We start from the raw sequence: 18,921 nt of genomic DNA, 5'->3' as shown, positions 1-18,921 counted from the left end.
GTTGTTCCATATAGGGGTGTTGTGAGGAGTAAAGTTATGTTTATAGATTAATGTCCAGTCGAGAAGGACCTGCTGATGGAAAGCTGAGAGTTTAACAGGTAACGAACTGCAATCAAGGTCACAACGTAACAAAAAGTCTATTCCACCCGGAAGGTTGCCGGTTCGAGCCCTGGCTTGGACAGTCTCAGTCGTTGTGTCCTTGGGCAAGACACTTCACCCGTTGCCTACTGGTGGTGGTCAGAGGGCCCGGTGGCGCCAGTGTCCGGCAGCCTCGCCTCTGTCAGTGCGCCCCAGGGTGGCTGTGGCTACAATGTAGCTGCCATCACCAGTGTGTGAATGGGTGTGTGAATGGGTGGATGACTGGATATGTAAAGCGCTTTGGGGTCCTTAGGGACTAGTAAAGCGCTATATAAATACAGGCCATTTACCATAAAGATCGTCTAATTTAGTTTGTAACTCCATCAATTTATTCTTCTCTTGCACGTTTAGTTTTTCTTTACTACAGCACTGAGTTATTTCACGAAGTAAATTACTTTCATATTCCCGTTTTCCCTGTTCAGTTCTTTGCAGAATTTTATAGTGAATTCTCTGATTTTGAATTTAACAAATTCCCATTTCTGTATATTACCCACTACTGAGTCATCATTTTTTATATCTGTAATTGTATGTCTAATTTTATCACAATACTCGTCCTTATTTAAAAGGCTGGCATTAAATTTCCAATATCCCCTGCTACTACGTCTCATCCTTGTTGGTGCTTTGGAGATTTTAGATTGTGAAGTACACCTCAAAATTTAATCGCTCACTAACCAATAATCAATTCTTGACCTGCTTCCTCCATTAGGTTTAAACCATGAATAACTCTTAACTCCAGGATTCAAACTTCTCCAAATGTCTGTAAAATTATTATCACTAGAGACGTTCTCAATAATGTTATTCTGTTGCCTCCTTCCTAAGCGAGGAGGCCATCTGTCCATCCATTCATCTGGTGTCATGTTCCAGTCTCCTCCTACTAGGATGTAATCTGTGGGGTACATAACTTTAAACTCTGAAATAACTTTTGTTAGATTTTCCAATAGACTTTTATTTTGACCCTCGTTATTATGTCCATAAAGATTCATGACAATTAGAAATATACCTTTGCACTTCAAAACTACAGTCAACCAATGGCCCTCTCTATCAGCTTTGTAAGTTATGATCTCGCCTGGGAACTTATTAAAACAAATCGCCACACCTCCAGATCTGTGAGATCCACGACTGAAAACAATCTTTCTCCCCGCTGGCTGTTCTCACTATTCAATTCAATTTTCAATTCAATTTTATTTATACAGCGCCAAATCACAACAGCAGTGGCCTCAAGGATGACAAACCATCCTACTTTGGCAAAACGTCCTACCGTAAGTAGTTTATGCACATTTCTACTGTCACAGAGCAATTCCAGCACGAATTTAAGTAGGTATGATGGAGTGCCTCTCAACGTTACCCTTCAGAGTATGATTGTAGCCCATATTCATGAAGCCAGGATGGTTTGCCACTTCATTTTACCCGATAAAGTATGCTTGTAGGTAACATTCACAAAAGTAGCATGGTTTGGCACTTAATTTTACCCGTCAGAGAATTTTTCTAGCTGTTATTCACAAAGGTAGGATGGTTCGCCTCTCAATTTCGTGTTGTACGCATGCGCAGAAACAACGGGTAGGATGATTTGTCAGGTAGGATGGATTCCCAGAACACCACTTCCTCTGGAAAAACGGGACACATTACATCAGAAAAAGTGTATTGATGAATGACTATGAACACGGTGGTCTCAATGTTTTGGATTTTACTACTCTAAACAATACATTTAAGATTAATTGGGCGAAACATATCCCTAAAAATCAGGTCTCCATCTGGAATTGTATTCCTCACTACATTTTCTCTAAGTTTGGGGGTCTAAGTTTTGTCTTAGGTTGTGATTGTAATATAGATAAGCTTCCAGAAAAGCTCTCGATGTTTCACAAACAAGTTCTATTAGCTTGGTCCCTTATATATAAACACAACTTTACACCCCATACGTATTCAATTTGGAATAACAGGAACATAGTGCATAAAAATAAATCATTATTTTTTTCTAGGTGGGTTGAGAAACGGATTGTTTTAGTGAATCAGCTGTTTAATCCTAATGAGCAGCTTATGTCTTATTCAGAATTTTTAAACACCTATAAATTTCCAGCCACATCCAAAGACTATGTCATATTATTTGATGCAATACCTACGGGTATTATAATGCTTTTTAAAGGTATTCAACCTTGCATATCATCTGTTTCTCTCCCCAACCCTTTAGATTCACACATAGGAAGAATCTGTCTAACAAACCACAGTAAAAGTAATAAGAATATTCGTGCTTTGTTCCAGACAGAATCTCTAACTTTCCCACATGTGGTCTCTTATTGGAATTTCTTTGTCAGTGACATTAACTGGAAAAGAGTATGGACAATTCCTAACAAGTATCTGGTAACGAATAAAGTGAAGGAAGTCTCATTTAAAATACTGCATAAATTTTATCCTGCTAATCATTACATGACGAAGTTCAAAAGGGACATAAATGTGAACTGTGGATTTTGTGGAAGCCATCCTGAGACTGTGCAGCACCTCTTCTGGATCTGTTCATGCGCTGGAACATTTTGGAAAGACTTCAGTAGATTCATTGCTGGACATCTCTACAAAGACTTTACTGTGAAACGGGAAAATGTTGTATTTTGTTTCTTTCGAAGGCAAAAAAAAGAAGAAGTTTACTTTATAATAAACTTGTTAGTTATCTTAGCTAAATTTTATTTTCACAAATGCAAATACAGTAACAAAAAACCTAATTTTAAACATTACTATAATGATGTTTTATGTTACATAAAATTGATTTGTGGATCACTTAACAAAAAGGCTGTGAAAACTATTACTGTTTGTAGTAATTACAAATTATTATTTTTTTATAATTCAAGTATTTATTAGATTTTGCATTTTATGACAGCAAATACAGAGATGCAACAACCAAAAGCAAGAAGCAAACAAACAAAAACAAACAAGATAAATAACTAAAATAAATAAATAAATTTAAAAAAAAAACACAACGAAACAAAACAAAACAAGTGAGGTTTTAACATATGTTGTATTAAGCTCAAATGTCCAAGTCAGGTAGACATGTAGGTGCAAAAATTGTCCCACTGTTCCAGCGCAGCTTCCGTCACATGGTGTATTTTTCCCAGCATCTTTTCGCATGCAACATTCCCAATCATTCTGTCTTTCCACATTTTAAGCGTTGGAATATGAGAGTCCTTCCAGTGTTCCAAAATGACACGGGCACATGTTACCAATGCAGTACTTAACAGGGACGTGCAGGGGGGGGGGGGGGGCTAGAGGGCAGGGACGTGCAGAGGGGGGGGCTAGAGGGCAGGGACGTGCAGAGGGGGGGGGCTAGAGGGGCTTGAGCACCCGCCCCTTTCCTGATGGGTGCCCAAAGTGCCCTTTTGTTGAGGCAACTTTTAAATTTTTTTTATTTATTTATTTATTTTTTATGTGTGTGTGAGTGCGGAGTCCTGTCTGTGCCCCTCAACAATAATATTTAACTATTAATCACAGTTTTGCTAAATAAAAGGATCTGGCTTGCATCAGTCACATGATCACATTTAACCAATGATCGCCCTCGACGGCAGAACGCGCTGGTTACGAGCCGGGAACGAGCTCACAAAGAGCACGCGCTAACCCTAACCCGGTCCGGAGCTGTAGGAGAAACACAAGTTAACTCAGAGACACAGACTGATGCGACACAACCAGGAAGTAGGTGTACAGCGTGCACTGTAGTGTGTAGCACCCAGGAGTATTAGCTTATTACGTACACGTTGGTAAGCTGTCTTGTTGCAACTGACGAACTGAAACAAACGAGCGTGCTGTGTGTGCAACAGCGCGACAAACATTACCTGTCCTTTTATTAACTGCACATGTAGTGCTGGTCACAGCTGCTGGCTACCTGTGTAAGGCTGTCATGGGTCTGTAGCTCTGTCACCGTGTTAGGGAACATATTTAGTTTTAAAGTATTTAGAAACATATTTAGTTTTAAAGTATTTAGAAACATATTTAGTTTTAAAGTATTTAGAAACATGTTTAGTTTTAAATTAAGTTTCTGGGCATTTCCTGCCTTTCTGGAGGGATTATATTTCACTAAAAACGATCTAATATGCATGTCCACATAATTGTGCATTATTATAATTATAATATATTAAAAAACACACGCTGTATTTTAAAGAACATACATTAAGAAGCAGATTATATTAGATTTATATTTTAAATAAGACAAAAGTTGGATTTTACAGCAGTAAAATGATTGTATCTCTACAGTTTAAAGATGTAATAAGCTTTGCCCTGCACAGAGTGGATAGTGAAACAAATGGAATCATCATAAATACATTATTTCATATTTATTACTTCCCCCTCCTCATTGCTTTATTATTGTAGCTCTAGTAATAAATAATAATGTAAGGATTCTGGATCAGCACCATGATGCCCAAAGTATATACAGTATTCTGAAGAAGGTCTAAAATGTCACTGTGTGTGCATGTGTGTGTTTTATGTATATGGATTATTTTAAATTATTACTCATGATATAACATTGTGCAGACATGGCTGGTAAGGACATGAGGAGGAAACAGCAGGAGCTGTGTGAGGCTACTAAAGGCAGGGCTATAACATTTTTCTGTCATCATTTTATTATAGATTAAGTGCAGGAGTTGTTAGGTGTGGATAATTAGATTATAGTTTATTGCAATAGCAAGTTGTGCCTTGTTCTCACATAGACAGCAAGTGGAGAGTGATATATGAAATGATGGAAGGAAGGAAGAAGAGAAGCAAAGAGTGATTCACAGGCAGAGCCTAAATTATTTCTCACAGTTTGTTGTGTCCTTATGGTTCCAAGCGCTGTCACCAATCTTTGCATTTAGTTATTATCTCATGACACTTGTTTAATCAGCTACCATCTCTCCTGTGGACTTTTTACTGTCTACAGTCTCAGATCAACACAGCCCTGCCCTTCCCATATTAGATTCTTGATGAATGTGTGTTGTTGTTATTCAGCCTGGTTCAATGTGCCCCTTTTTAACTTTGAGCACCCGCCCCTTTAAACCTCTCTGCACGGCCCTGGTACTTAACACTCTAAACTGGTGTTTACTTAATTGCGGCACCTCTCCTTTGTCTCCTAGTAAACATAATTTAGGTGATCTGGGTAGGTTACAAAGTGTCCACCCCTGCAAATAATTCAGTACAGTGTTCCAAACTGGAAAAACCAGCGGGCATTCCCAGAGGGCATGTATCAGAGTACCTTTGGCTTTTTGGCATTTCCAACACAAGTCATCTCTACCAATCCCCATTCTATACAGCCTTGAAGGAGTATAATAGTATCTGTTAAGAATTTTGTATTGAATAAATTTTCCCCTGGCTTCCCTAATGTATAATCCATTGTTCGACAATATAGAATCCCATGTATCTTCATCCATTGTACGCCCTAGATCCCTTTCGCATACTTTTTTCAGGCTCTTATTTATATTGTTTTTAATCCATGGGCAAATATTATACCATTTCGCAGCTGTGCACAGAAATGGGGGTAGTAGCATGAAATTCTCTATCGAGTTACTTTCACATGTTATTGTAACTCCTCCTTTTAAACAGTTTCTTATTTGCAAATACTTCCAGAAATGACTGTTACCCTCTAAACAAAACTTTTTTTTAATATCCTCATACGACATGAAAACACCCCCTTCAAATAGGTCACTAACAGTTCTGATACCTCTTCTCACCATTGTGTCCAATAAACAGTCTGCTTACCAATTTTAATTTTAGGGTTATACCACAAGGAGGCATACTTCTGTACATATGGCACAAGTTTATATTTCTTATGCCCCTCCAACCACACCATTTTCGAAAATTTCAAAATAGGGTTTTGCGTCTTACCGTGATTATTCACTTTTTGTGATAAAATATCAATTGGTGTGAATGGAGATGCAAGCTCTTGTTCTATTAAAATCCAGTCTACATTATTTTTCCCTGCCCAATGTTTGCCTAATCTAGCCATTTCCAAAGAGATACTATAATACTCTATATTGGGCAGGGCTAGTCCCCCTTCTTTCTTAGATTGGGACAGTCGATTTATGTTAATACGGGGTTTACCACCCTTCCAAAGAAAATCTTTTATTATATTATTGTAGCTTTGCAACATCCGTCGCGGGATACACATAGGCAGCATTCCTGTATAATAGTTGATGAGCGGTGCCACAACCATTTTAACTGTGTTCACTTTTCCCCACAATGTCAAATTTAGTTTACTCCATTTACCCAAGTTTTTATTGATCTTGTTTAATAATTTTCCCGTACTGTTAGCCATAATATCCTCAATATTGGGGTCCAATTCAATTCCAAGATATTTCATTCCCTTGTCCACCCACTTAAAGTTAAAGCCCGATATAAAGTTATGACTGCAAGCCTGGGAAACTGGCATCGCCTCTGATTTATGCCAATTAATTTTGTACCCCGAAAACATTGAGTATGTATTAATCACCTCTAATAGTTTTGTGATAGAATTAGTTGGGTCTTGGTTTAATATCACCACATCATCTGCATACAGGAATAATTTGTGTTCTCTGCCTCCCCCAAATACACCTTTAATCTCTGCATTTTCTCTGATTTGAATAGCTAATGGCTCTAAAAATATTATAAATAGCAATGGGCTTAAATTGCATCCTTGACGTGTTGATCTGGAAATACTAAAAAAAGGAGAAAGTACCCCATTTGTAAATACAGCTGCTTCTGGACCAGAATACATGGTTCTAATCCATCTGCAAAAATTGTCACCTATTCCAAACTTTTCCAGGGCTGTGAACAGAAAGTTCCACTCCACCCTATCACAAGCTTTCTGTGCATCTAAAGATATAGCCAATACAGGATTTGTGTTATTTCTATTCAGCCACAGCAGGTGTAGTAATCTCCTCATATTATCAGAAGCAGATCTATTCTTGATAAACCCTACTTGATCTTGATGAATAATTTGTGGTATCACAACCTCCAACCTTGTTGCTAAAACTTTGGATAGAATTTTGCAATCCACATTGATTAAACTTATTGGTCTGTAATTACCTGGATCAGTTAAATCCTTGTCGCCTTTTGGAATTAGTGATATTACTGCCTGATTAAAACTTGCAGGGAGTCGTCCAAATTCAAAGGCTTCATGTAATACTTCAGTTAGAAAAGGACATATCAAATCTATAAATTTATGGTAAAATTCTGCTGGGAATCCATCTATTCCTGGTGACTTCCCAGCTTTCATTGCACGGATAGCTTCTTTTACTTCTACCTCAGTTAGTGGAGTTTCCAATTTGTCCCTACCCTCTTGTGAGATTTTTGGTATTTTCATTTTATCAAAGTATGTACTCAGCAGATCCATACTTACTTTGTTATCGGACGTGTATAAATCTTGATAAAATATTTTTAAAATTGTGTTAATCTCTGAAGAAGATGTAACTAATTTATCATCCTTTTTAACTGCCGTAATAACATTCTGATTGTCCATTTGCTTAAGTTGTCTGGCTAATAGCCTGCCTGTCTTTTCACCATTCTCATAGAAATTAGTTTTAAGACGAAAGAGGGCATACTCTGCTTTTTTGTTATAAATTTTATGAAGATCATATTTAAGCTGGCAAATCTCTTTAAATTTATTATCATCAAATTTTCCTGCTAATTGTTTTTCCAATTTACTTATATTTTCCTCCAAAGTTCTTATCTTTTCCTTATCTTCTCTATTTTTCTTAGAACTATAGCCTATGCACTTTCCACGAATAAATGCCTTCAAAGCATCCCATACAATAGCCAGCCTGTCCGTAGATCCAACATTCACCTCTAAAAAATATCTTATATCCTCTTTTAGGGTTGATACAAATTTTTCGTCCTGCAATATGCTTGAGTTTAGTCTCCACCTACCCGTTCTGTTCTTTTCGACATTTAGATTTATGTGCAATTCTACTGGTGCGTGATCTGTTAAAGCAATCACACCAATGTCACAGTTTACTACTAAATTGACACATGATTTAGAAATCAAAAAATAATCTATTCGGGAATATGTCTTATGCGAATGAGAGTAAAAGGTGTATTCTCTTTCCATAGGGTGAACAAGCCTCCAAATATCTACCACACTGAGATCTTCTTTTAAAGCATCTATCGCTGTCCCAGTTCTAGTACTTGAAGTTGCATTAATGGCACTTCTATCAATATATTCATCCATCACATTATTAAAGTCTCCACCTAACAAGATCTGGCCCTTCATGTTCCCTAGCATCTTGTTAACCTCATCCATAAAATTAGGTTCATCCCTATTTGGGGCGTAAATATTGCACAGAACAACCTGAACTCCATTAATGAGAGCCTGCAGAGCCAACACTCGCCCGTCTTCATCCCGGCTTTCCTTCAATAATACAAAGTTTAGTCTTTTATTAATGAGTATCATGACACCACTGTTAGGTATTTTAGTACCATGGTAGCATTTACTGGATATTGTTTTATAGTGACATTATGCAGGAAAACTCTGTCATTCAATAAGGCCCCTTTTGTTTTAGTTATTTTTCTCTTTGACCCAAGAATTGATGTGTGAGAATCACAGGCTGGTACAAGGTTGAAATACCACAGAGATCACTCCCTCAGCTACATTAGTTTCTTAATCTTTTAGACGCCTGTTGAAGGCCAAATGGTTTGTTTCAGATTTCACTAATGTAAGAACTCTTCGTTTTGTGCCTTGAAAATATGTCGCTGAGATAATCACAATTGTAGCTGAACTAATAAACTACACAAAGGATGCTTCTTCACCCAAGGGCAGGAAGACGCTGCCTTATCTTGGTCTGTACTGGTTTAAACTGATAATCTGCTGTCTCATGAATTTTACCCTCTATATAAACTGTTGTACTTGTGAATAAAGTTGAGTCACTTTGGGAAGACAATCTAAAGCAGTCTCTGTTTTCTTGTTCTCCCAAGCTGCTCCCGAGCTGCTCGTACTAACACGCTGAATGGCATGCTTGAATATTACTTGAGAATATATTTGACTGTGTTACAGACTAAGGGACATTCTCTGCTGATAGGTGAAGGTACATTCTCTGCTGATAGACGTCCACGCCTCGGAGGAAGCCGATCCACGGAGTAGGCCCTGGAAACAGTTTCCTTCAATTTTGGTGTCAGAAGTGGGATCCTGACGAAGGTAGGCACTTGTCTTTTTATTTTATAAGACTGTGTTATGCCTTTCTCAGTGATCCACATAGAAACGGGATACGCTGACGAGGCCTTCTTCAGTGGCCCACATAGTAACAAGTGGGATACACTGAGGAGCCTTATTTAGTGGCCCACGTAGAAACACAGGAAGTTGCCTGTTGTTTTGTAAATAAAAGCAGAAAGGACACAGGAAGTTGCCTGCTGTCATAAACTAAGAAGTTGCTCACCAGCAGAAAGGACACAGGAAGTTGCCTGGGGTCATAAAACGAGAAGTTGCTCGTTAAAAAGTGAGAAGTTGCTCACTAAAAACATAAAATTGCTAGCAAAAAATCAAGTAACCTCAGGTGTGCCACAGCAAAAATAAAAACTAACTTAAATCCTTCAAAGCGTCTAAACCCCTCTGGAAATCACTGACCATGGGTCAGAATAATTCAAAGACCTTAGACGGGTCCGATAAAAAATCAAAATTAACTGTAAAACCGAAAAAAATAAAATATAAAATCACAAATAGCGGCTCAGTACGACTCCCACTTCCGGTTACGTTTAACCCACGCTCGCGAATCAATGAAGACTTCCATGATTTTGTATCCAGAACATGCGGAAGTGCTTACGTGACTGATTTCGTCTCGAACTTAAGAACTATAACTTTAATGCATCCTAATGTATTTCCGGAGCCCTATCCCGAGCGATTATCGCCAGAAAACAGGTCAGTAGAAATGTTAAATACTATTTGTGATAAGAAAAGTAGGCTGATTAAAAAGTCCTGTAAAAAATATATGATAGAATGTCGTGATGTGACCAATCGCATGCTACCACTATGGAAAAAAGGACCCGAGCCAGACGTAAATGCTTTAAATCAAGCCAGTGTAGGCTCTAGTAAATCCACTGCAGAAAAAACTAGCCTTATATGCCCATCCGTTCAACCTACGGCTCCGCCGCCTTATGATGAAAAAACAGAATTAATAGCTGCTGCGGCGGCTGCACGTCATCAGCGCGTATATCCTGATATAACATCAGAATCCCAAAGGAGTGAGGAAGGCACTGAAATGACACTTAAATCAGAAGAAGATGACTGGTTTAACCTAGATCAAAGACAGGAACGAGAATACACTGAACGAGAAAGAGAGTTACAGGAACATAAAAAGCAAACAAAACAGTTAATGACAGAGTGTGAGGAAATCATGAAAGATCCTTTAACTGAACGTACGGAAGCTGAACTGCAGGAAGCCGTTTCTGTCATAGATAATCATGTTCAGCGCCACACTAGAGTAGCGAATGGTTTAACTGTGCCAAAAGCAATAACTAACACCAGAAATTTAATAAGGAACTACTTAAAGCAGAAAAAAGAGGAAAAAACTCAAGAGGGCCCCCACAAAAACACCCGTTATAAAGAAAAGCAGGGATCACAATTTAATGACGTCAGCACCTCCCTCCCGTTCATGATAATAGGGGACATGTGTTGCATTCAACCCCCTAAAATTTCAGAGTTAGCAGCAACCATTAAAGAACTTCCCGATCCTCTACAAAATCCTACAGCCTTTGTTTCTGCATTACAGAGAAGTACCAGATACCACCACTTGGGTGGGCCTGATTATAGATATATATTATGTCAACGAATCCCAGGTGTGACTGAATCTCAGCTTATTGAAGAAGTAGAGGAACTAGACCCTAAAAATGACCAAGCAGCCAACACCACCTCGTTTTTGTGGATAAATGATGACAAAATCACAGCCTTTTTTCAAAATCTAAAGAGATTTCTGCTCACAATGTCTAGAGATAAAATTGATTTAAATGCAGTAACCATGTGTAAGCAAAAGCCAGATGAATCCATTCTAGTGTTTATGAAACGTTTCACACACTGCTGGACTAATGAGGCATGCATGCCTGAAGGAGGAAATGATCAGATTTTCATAACAACATTCTTAAACAATATTCATCCAGAATGTTCACAACTATTGAAGCTGACTGCCACTGATAATCTCTATGACATGAAAATAAAGAACTTTATCACACTTGTCAAAACAAAAGCTGGTGCAGATCTTTTCCCCAACAGCACGAAGGCTAAAACTGTTAAGATGTTGTTGAACTTTGATGTTGAAGGCTCAGAGGAAAGTGAAAAAATGATGTATGCAGGGGCCCCGTCCCCTCAACAAGCGCAGCAGGGAGATTTCAGAAGGAGAGATAGGAGTGGAGACGTATGTTTTTATTGTGGAATAATAGGACACTGGAGGAGGGAATGCAAATCAGCGGCACATAGGTCTCAACCACAAAACACAGGACCAGCTCCTGCCACTAGGCGTCAGCAGAGCTCTTACAGACAAGGTAACTGGCAACGCAGACAGGAATCACATCAAAGAAACGGCCCCTTTGCACTTAGGCAGCAACCTTATAATCCACATTTTAATCCCCACCCATATGATAACGAAAGACTGGACCGACAATAGGGAGGCCCAGGTGATGATGAGGGACAGTGTGAAGCACTACACACGATGCTGCATTTGCAATTGTCCCGTAACACAGAAAGCTTGCCCATGTTAGATATAGAGATAGGTGAAAAGATTTATTCCTTTTTAGTTGACAGTGGAGCCACTAAAAGTTCACTGTCTGGAAAATTCTATAGTGGGCCTGTTTCCTCTGTGTGCATCAACACCATGGGAATAAACGGAACTCTAGTGCAATGCCCCAAAACTCATTCTCTAAAGACACGCTGGGGCCCAAAACCAGATGAAATTACATATCATCCATTCATAATTATTCCAAACTCGCCTGTGAATCTATTAGGCAGAGATTTAATGGCAAAAATGAACTTGTGTATTTCATTTAACACAAAGGGTGAAATGTTTGCAGATATTGATAACAGCTATGTTTTCTCTGCCCTATGCACCGACACCATGGAGAAGGAACATCCTCTGTGTCAGCTGGACGCCTCAGCGGAGAATGAACTCAATATCCATCTGACTGGTATCCCACGTCACACTCTGTGTCAAAAACATGTGCAAACACCGTTACCAGGTAGCCCCATGCCTGGAAGCCACATATTAGTTTCTCTCACACTGTTCAACAACATGATAACTGCTCACACCAGTGAAGGCCAAACAGTGGTTTTGTCACATAACTCAGACATAGGCTATGACATCACTGCACCATGTCAACACATAGATCTAACCTACCCCATACACTGTACTATCTCTGCTGTCACATTGCCAGCTGAATATCAAAACATGACATTATGGTCAAGAGGTGAGAATGATGTAGGATTTATCGACTGTACACCTTATCATGCTCAGCTGAAAAACAACAAGCCGGTATATGTCAAGCAATATCCCATTTCCGCTGAAAAAGCCGCAGCCTTAGACATCATCATAGGAGATTTATTGACAGCTGGAGTAATAAAGCCCACAGTATCTCCATATAACACTCCTGTCAATCCTGTGCCAAAGCCTAACAAACCTGGCGTATGGCGTTTCACACAAGACTTAAGGCAAGTTAATGCAGTCATTATGCCTCTGCCACCTATTGTCCCAGATGTTCCCAGCATACTGACATCTATTCCAGCAACAGCTACACATTTTACTGTGGTGGATTTGTGCTCCGCCTTTTTCTCAGTACCTGTGCATGAGGACACACAGCCGATATTTGCTTTTACACATAGAGATAAGCAGTACACATGGACTCGCTTACCCCAAGGCATGGTAGACAGCCCTGCGGCTTTCTCAATGGTAGTACGTGCTACCCTGGACGGCTTCACTCCTCCAGAGGGCTGTACTCTGATCCAGTATGTAGATGATCTCCTCCTCTGTGCTGAAAGTGAAAAACTATGTCAAACTGCCACACACATGCTACTCCAGCACCTCCAACAGACTGGCCACAAAGCATCAGCAAAGAAAATGCAGTACTGTCAGACTTCTGTTCAATATTTGGGATTTACACTGTCTCACGGACAACGTTCCATGACTACAGACAGGGTCAAAGCTGTGACCTCTGTCCCTAAGCCCACTACACAGAAAGAAATGCTGTCTTTCCTAGGCATGGTGAACTATTGCAGACAGTGGATACCAGACTGTTCTTTTCATGACCACATTCTGCGTGAATGCTGCAAAAAAGACAAGCCTCCTCGAATACTGTGGTCCACAGAAATGACTGCCTCTTTCAATGCATTACAGGGAGCGCTGACCTCCGCCCCTTGTTTGGGTCTGCCTGACTACCACTTACCGTTCCACCTGTACGTCACAGAGGACGGCACAACCTGTGCAGGTGTATTGGCCCAAGAGCATGGCTGTGGCTACCGTCCAGTAGCCTTCTACTCAAAGGTGCTGCCAGCAGTTGTTCAGGGGATGCCGGCCTGCCTGAGAGCAGTAGCAGCTTGCTCTATCATGATAAGGGACTGCGAGAAGCTCACACTCTCACATGACACTATTCTACACACCAATCACCAGGTCACGACCATTCTAGCAAACATAACTACACAACACATGACCGCACAACGTCGCTCAGGTTATGAAGCTACACTAACTTCAACAGCAAATCTCACTATAAAAGCAAGCAGCACACCCAATTCGCCAGCACACTTACTCATTCGTATGCTGTGTTCCTCTGACCGACAGGATGGTTCAGACGACCCTGACGATCATGATTGTATGACACGTATACAGGAATCCACAGCACCACGCCCAGACTTAGAGCAGACACCAATCCCAGACTCAGTCATTGTTTATGTGGACGGGTCCTGTTCAAGACCAAATGACAACTTATTTCTTTGTGGCTATTCGGTGGTGACATTGCCTGACATCATACTAGAGGCTCACTCATTACCATTTCACTCAGCACAAAAAGCAGAGCTCATGGCTTTAATACGCGCCTGTGAGTTACATGTGGATAAGCGGGTAACAATTTACACTGATAGCCGTTATGCATTCGGTGTGGTGCATGACTTTGGCACATTGTGGAGACAAAGAGGATTTAGATCTGCTGATGGAAAATCGATCGCTAATTCTGACCTTGTTCAAAGACTTTTGCAGGCTATACAGCTGCCATCGGCAATTGCAGTTGTTAAAACGAAGGGGCACAGCACGGCTGACACAGACGAAGCAGTGGGAAATGCTCTTGCAGACGTAACCGCGAAAGCAGCTGCTGCCTCACAGCAACCACCCAGAAGGGAAGTATTATCTTTGCCTTTACAGCTGCCACTTGTCACGCTCCCAGACTATTTAGAAACAAATGTTGACCTAAAATTCATACAAGAGCAAGCCTCTGCCTTAGATTACACTTACTGGGAAAGTAATGATTGTACCTTAGATAACAGAGACGGCTTATACAAAAACCTTGAGGGTTTGATTGCCCTCCCATCTTCACTACTGCCAATCCTTGTCCGCCATTTTCACGGTGTGAGTCATGTCGGACAAAGAGGGGTAATAGGAGCAATAAAATCAAGATTTGTAATCGAGAAAACATCACACGCAGTAAAACGCATATTAGCAACCTGTCTAACATGTGCACGAACTAATGTAGGAAAACCAAAAGCAAAACATCAGCATTTACCACAACCAGATTTCCCATTTCATACATTACAAATTGATTTTACACACATGCCAGCACAAGGAAGCATCAAGTACTTACTGGTAATAGTGGACCAATTTAGTAAATGGGTAGAAGCTTACCCAACATCAAAAGAAACTGCAGAAGTAGTCTGTCAAAAGTTGTGCAATGAAATAATACCCAGATTTGGAATACCTCACCAAATTAACAGTGATAGAGGACCTTCATTCACATCAGAAGTAATTCAAAAGTGTGCTAAAACTCTAGCAATAGACTGGAAATATCATGTGCCATACCATCCTCAGAGTTCAGGAGTTGTAGAAAGAATGAATAGGACCATAAAAAATCGCCTGACTAAAGCAATGATAGAAACAGGAATGACCTGGATCAAACTACTTCCTCAAATCCTCTGCGAGATTAGAATGACTCCATCCGCAGCAACCAAATTATCTCCATTTGAAATAATCATGGGAAGACCGTTTCCAACACCATGGTCAGCCTCCAGAGGGGCACCGCTATTGGAAGGGGACATAGACACTGCATTGTCTGACTATGTTCATAACCTGGTAGAAACACTGAATAATAACTATCAGAAAGTTTGTCTCTCTCAGCCTCTCCCTTCCACAGATCCAACCCATCCGTGGAAACCAGGAGATGCGGTGTTGGTAAAGTCGCTAAAACCAAGGGCACTCGGGGAGGCCGCGTGTTCCAGCCCCCAGACTGTACTTGCAGTGACGAGAACCAGCATCCTAACAGACGGACAACCTCAGTGGATTCATGCCAGCAGGGTTAAGACCAGCCCCACCAAACCACCTAAGGCGTCGGATCAAGTAGATGACGTCTCAGGCGAGCCAGCGCCCGGATTCAATACACCTATAGATGACGACTCAGGCGAGCCAGCGCCCGGATCCAATCCACCTACACACACACAATCACTGATTAACACACAACGCCTGAAAGAGCCAAGACTCAGAAAGCCCTTTGATCCCCCGCCTGAACAACAACAAGGTACTCGAACATCCAGCAGGAACAGAAAGCCTAGAGTACCACACAATGTCTAACCTGATAAAGATAGACTCGTTTCATCCTGATAATGGAGAAAATGAAATGCCCATTGTCATAACACGACGCTTATTCTGTGTCTCTCGAACCTGGGACCAGGCCAGGAGACGACTAAAGAACTGTCTTTTTTATATATTTAGGTTATTAATCATATCTACTGCATTAACCTTAGGATTTTTATTTACTATTTCGTATTGTAAAGTGCAACCCTGTTCACGTTCCTGCAGGCCACATTTTGCTGACAATACCTCATGCTCCACTTGGCAAGACACCCACCTAGTACACTCGTCACGTTCTCTAAAATCAGTAGAAAGCAACACAGACACCACCAATAAACCATCTTATGCACCCCCTAGAACAGGAACCAACGCCTGGTATGACAATGCCAGAACAGCCGCTCGTGACTTAGGAAACAGTAACTGTTATGTCTGTTCAAAGGGTAATCCAGAACAGGTCATAGTGGGATATCCAATTTCAGGTTTTCCCTTAACAAAGATGCTATTCAAAAATGATAAAAAGGGGCCCTTAACGGTAACCCTGATTGAAGCGCTGCGAGTAGAACTAAGTCCTTTAGATTGTTTATTCATATACACAGCACAAGTCTCTAGTAAGGATGTTAGCATGATTAATGATTCTACCCACCCCTGCAACCAAATGAAGCGCCCCGAAGACCGCACTGAACCTCTTTCGCCCCCAACACAGGTGCGCCATCACCCAAATATCTTGATGACATGCATACACCGACCAAAACTTGAAAACATAAATTATGACACACAAAACTATACGTTCTTTTCTGACTCTCCAGGAGCACGCTGTAACGAAACATGGCTAGCAGCGAGTGTTGACAGGACACAATATAAACATATGTTTTCTTATATATATGCATATATAAGTACGCATTCAGATAACTCAACAATCCTGCATTCGCCCAACACACTAAACGACTCGTACTGGGGAGGCATATTAAAAGGCTTTACGGCTTCGCGCCTGACCAGACCAATCCCACATGCTTATTGGATGTGCAATAATACTCTTAGATTAGCCTTACCTGTTAATTGGACCGGTACCTGCGGTCTAGTAACTTTAGCTCAAGAACTACTGATACAACAAACCTCGGATCTGCCTGTATCCAGCAGACGGACGGAACGCTCCGCTTATTCACATAACGTTTACATAGATGCTATAGGAGTTCCACGCGGGATACCAAATGAATTAAAGGCACAAGGAGAAATATCAGCAGGGTTTGTCTCAATACTACCGTGGATACAGGTGAACAAAAATGTAGGCTGGATCAATTATGTTTATTACAATCAGCAAAGACTTACTAATTTGACCAATACGGCCCTTAAAGCCCTAGGAGAACAGATGTCTGCTGCCTCCTTAATGACCATGCAAAATAGAATGGCCTTAGATATGCTGTTAGCTGAGAAAGGAGGTGTTTGTGCTATGTTTGAAGATGTTTGTTGTACTTTTATTCCCAATAATACCGCCCCTAACGGTTCATTTACACAAGCTATGAATAAACTTGAAGCATTGCAGATAGAACTAAGAGCCAATACAGGTCACGGTCAGTGGCTAGACAAGTGGATGCAGGACACGTTTGGAAAATGGAAGGAACTCATTGTAGCCTTTGTAACAGTTGTAGCATGTATTATTTTGTTTTTGATGATTATTGCCTGTTGTGTGATACCCTGTGTACGCTCAATGATAACCCGTATAGCTACCAGTACAGCTACTTCAATGTATTTGCAATTAGCACAAATTGATCCTGAGGATATGCCAGATGTTACCAATGATGTTCCTGATGTGTATATTGAACATTAGGTTGTGAACTATGACATTTTATGATTTGCTTTTTATATTATGTTATTACATTTGTGATTTTTCCTTTCTATTTGAGTTATTATTTTTAAAAAATAATAAAAGAGGGGAACTGTTAGGTATTTTAGTACCATGGTAGCATTTACTGGATATTGTTTTATAGTGACATTATGCAGGAAAACTCTGTCATTCAATAAGGCCCCTTTTGTTTTAGTTATTTTTCTCTTTGACCCAAGAATTGATGTGTGAGAATCACAGGCTGGTACAAGGTTGAAATACCACAGAGATCACTCCCTCAGCTACATTAGTTTCTTAATCTTTTAGACGCCTGTTGAAGGCCAAATGGTTTGTTTCAGATTTCACTAATGTAAGAACTCTTCGTTTTGTGCCTTGAAAATATGTCGCTGAGATAATCACAATTGTAGCTGAACTAATAAACTACACAAAGGATGCTTCTTCACCCAAGGGCAGGAAGACGCTGCCTTATCTTGGTCTGTACTGGTTTAAACTGATAATCTGCTGTCTCATGAATTTTACCCTCTATATAAACTGTTGTACTTGTGAATAAAGTTGAGTCACTTTGGGAAGACAATCTAAAGCAGTCTCTGTTTTCTTGTTCTCCCAAGCTGCTCCCGAGCTGCTCGTACTAACACGCTGAATGGCATGCTTGAATATTACTTGAGAATATATTTGACTGTGTTACAGACTAAGGGACATTCTCTGCTGATAGGTGAAGGTACATTCTCTGCTGATAGACGTCCACGCCTCGGAGGAAGCCGATCCACGGAGTAGGCCCTGGAAACAGTTTCCTTCAACCACGACTCTTGCTTGATCTTGAGTTATGAAATACTTTCCCAACCCAATCCCTTTTTAATTTCAATGCTTCATTTTCATTCGCAAAATGCGTCTCCTGGATGTATGCAATATCAGCATTATGAGACTTGAGGTAGCTAAGCACTTTTTTTCTTTTGACTGGTGTGCCACAGCCATTTATATTCCATGACACAATATTAACGTCCACATTCCCCATGACTATGCCATGTTAAGGTATCTATAAGCCTTATATCTTCCAACCCATAACCATTTAACCTGTGCTGATAACCCTGCTTGAACCAGAACATAAGTTTAAACAAGAACAGTACCTCACCTATAGAATCTCTACCAAAAAAATAAAAAACAACGAACATAAAAAAAGAAATAGCGCCGTCCAAAAAAGGAACATGACAGCGCAAAAGC

General features: G+C 40.3%; 1 long non-coding RNA gene across 3 annotated transcripts; it reads left to right on the top strand.

The window, feature by feature from the left end:
• The first annotated feature begins 9,389 nt into the window (after positions 1–9,389).
• On the top strand, positions 9,390–18,283 carry LOC309693740. 3 transcript variants are annotated; one of them, XR_014272695.1, is made up of 3 exons: positions 9,390–9,973; positions 12,168–13,577; positions 14,276–18,283. It is a non-coding gene; the product is annotated as an uncharacterized lncRNA (long non-coding RNA). The 3 variants fall into 3 exon arrangements; XR_014272696.1 differs by having other exon boundaries at positions 12,165–13,577; XR_014272697.1 differs by lacking the exon at positions 9,390–9,973 and having other exon boundaries at positions 10,328–13,577.
• Positions 18,284–18,921: the final 638 nt, after the last annotated feature.

Source organism: Aulonocara stuartgranti, assembly GCF_965226115.1.
Source record: "Aulonocara stuartgranti genome assembly, chromosome: 18".
Classification (NCBI taxonomy): Eukaryota; Metazoa; Chordata; class Actinopteri; order Cichliformes; family Cichlidae; genus Aulonocara; species Aulonocara stuartgranti.
This window is presented reverse-complemented; position numbering and strand designations above follow the sequence as displayed.